The sequence below is a fragment of the Lycium ferocissimum genome, unplaced genomic scaffold (assembly GCF_029784015.1).
Source record: "Lycium ferocissimum isolate CSIRO_LF1 unplaced genomic scaffold, AGI_CSIRO_Lferr_CH_V1 ctg25122, whole genome shotgun sequence".
Taxonomy (NCBI): Eukaryota; Viridiplantae; Streptophyta; class Magnoliopsida; order Solanales; family Solanaceae; genus Lycium; species Lycium ferocissimum.
Genome location: NW_026722074.1, coordinates 1 through 2,315, shown reverse-complemented (window position 1 = coordinate 2,315; position 2,315 = coordinate 1). Strand labels below are relative to the sequence as shown.

The 2,315-nt window shown below is 39.0% G+C and overlaps 1 pseudogene; it reads right to left on the bottom strand.

Annotated features, from left to right (window-relative positions):
* Positions 1-517: 517 nt before the first annotated feature.
* LOC132043465 (uncharacterized) lies at positions 518-1,343 on the bottom strand (annotated as a pseudogene).
* Positions 1,344-2,315: the final 972 nt, after the last annotated feature.

Sequence of the window (2,315 nt, the reverse complement as noted above, 5' to 3'; positions counted from 1 at the left end):
TTCTTCCACTGTTTTTTTTTCTTCTATACAAACGAAAACATGATTGGTTCGACGACCAGTGAAAAGTTTGGTTTTGATGATTTGACTCCATGAGGGAAGAAGAGATATGCACAACCTCTCTTTCAAGATACCAAGTCAAAACATATACTTTTCTATGTATTCAAGTTTGACATTCTTAAAAAGCATTGTCATCAATCTACATCATGGAATCAATATGCTCCGGAGACTAAACTCCACACGTTAAGTTACGTTAGGTACTTTCAGGATTTCATTATATCATAGGGCATGAGATCAAGAGAGCGATGCTTGTAACAGAATCTCTCACCATGCATCATGTCCCAGAGAGATGTACCAAAGACTACTTTACTTGCTTATTCAAAGCCATGATTCTTACAGAGTCACCAGAATATCAAATCTAAAAACATAAAAAACATCACATAGGCCATAGCAAATTAAGGCACGGCTACTATGTCGAATGATCTCGTCTTTTTGCCAAGAGATGAAAGATGCAGGAGGATCAGATGTTTGAAGCATTCAAAGCCATGAATTTGCATTGTTCATTCAAGGCCAGAATCTGCGCTTCTTTCTTGTCAAGAAGAGCGGTTAGCTTCACGTTCTCCTCCATCAGCTTTTGAATTTCTACCTCTTTCTGCGCTTTCTCGCCTTCCAGCTGTGCAGACTTAGCAACCAGCCTGCTTTCAGAATAATTAAAAAACATAAAAGCATGGATTCAAGTCAGTGAACTCAACCATCAACCTAAGCTAATTCTAGACATTTCTTTACACAATTGCAACAGAACAATCACATACCTGTCTCATCATCATTTACATAAAAAAGAGCTTAGAGTTGCATAACAAAAGGAGATGAGACTCACCGTTGCTTCGATAGTTTTGAACTGTCTTTCCGATGAACGAAGTGTCTCTACAGCAACATTGGAAGTATTGACGTAATTTCTAAGTGATTCAAACTCCGTCTTCACACGACGGAGCTCCTCTTCTTTCTCAACAGCTTCCTCCCCCTATCTCTCCTACTGGCTTCAACCAACGTCTTGATTATCTCCATTGTTTTGTTGAGAACACCTTTTATTCCAAGCACTATCTGTTTCATCCCATCTACACTCGATAACAAATGCTCGATTTCGACAGTCTTCCTTTCTAATTTCTTCCTCACCTATAACCACCCTCCTTATGGAACGACGCTTTGGATTCTGCTGCTGTGACCCTCCTCAGAAGAGACTCCAGCACATCAGCGACCATCTGTATGAACTGGATCATCTTCAAAGTAGAAGCTCCATCGTATAACCAAGGAGTCTTGGTTCTTCTCGCTAGTTCCAGGAAATGCATCTCTCTTCCCCTGGACTATAGAAAAAGTTAGAAGAGTGATGATGTCCTTGGCCACTTCGAAACTGAACCATCATCTTCTAGTGGTAACTGTTCAGCACCGAGCGACTCATGTGGTAGTAGACCAGGAACGGCCAACAGAGCTTTTGACCTCAAATAGTGTAAGCTGGCTGCAGCTGATTTGACCCTATCTAGCAGAACACCCAACTCTTCAGCTTGTAAATTACAATCTACATGATGCAGTTGACCAAATTTCATCTCAAGGCTTTCTCTTGATGATGAATCATGTGCTGCAGCAGCAGCCATACCTATTCCCAATCTCTTTTTCCAGAAACTAAACATGAATAAAACCTTCTCTCTGCAATAACATAAAAAGATTAAGAATCCAAACTAAAACAAGATTATCTAGTTGGTTGGTTTGGTTGACCTAGAAAATAAAGAAAATCAAATGGGGCTCATATTAATTGTTAAAGTTAAGTAAGTCTCCTATTGACTGAGCAATGACAATGATTGATATGAAGATCAAGACATAAACCAATTATAAAAAATATAAAAAATGTAGCTTCAGAAGATAAGTCATCACCTATCTAAGAGCAACAACACTAAATCATACATAACCATTTCCACTGATTTTGAATCAATTTGGACCGTCTAAGAAACACACTAGCAGAAACACAACTGAACACGAGGATCATAGCTCGAAGCACTAATAAGAGAACCATATTTAACGCAGTAGAGAGTTGAAACATTATAATCTAAATTTACCAAGAGAAACCGTGACTGTCTCCTTAAGATCGAAAAGGTCGTGAGCACGAATCTAGAACGCAATTTAACAAAATTATGGCACAAAAATAATGATCCGTACGGTTACTAGGAGGTGATTATGTTTCGAGATTTGCTCCGGTCGATTCGAGTCTCGTCGCCGATTGGCTGAGGATAAAAGAATTAGGGGGAGATAAATTTTTAATTTAAACC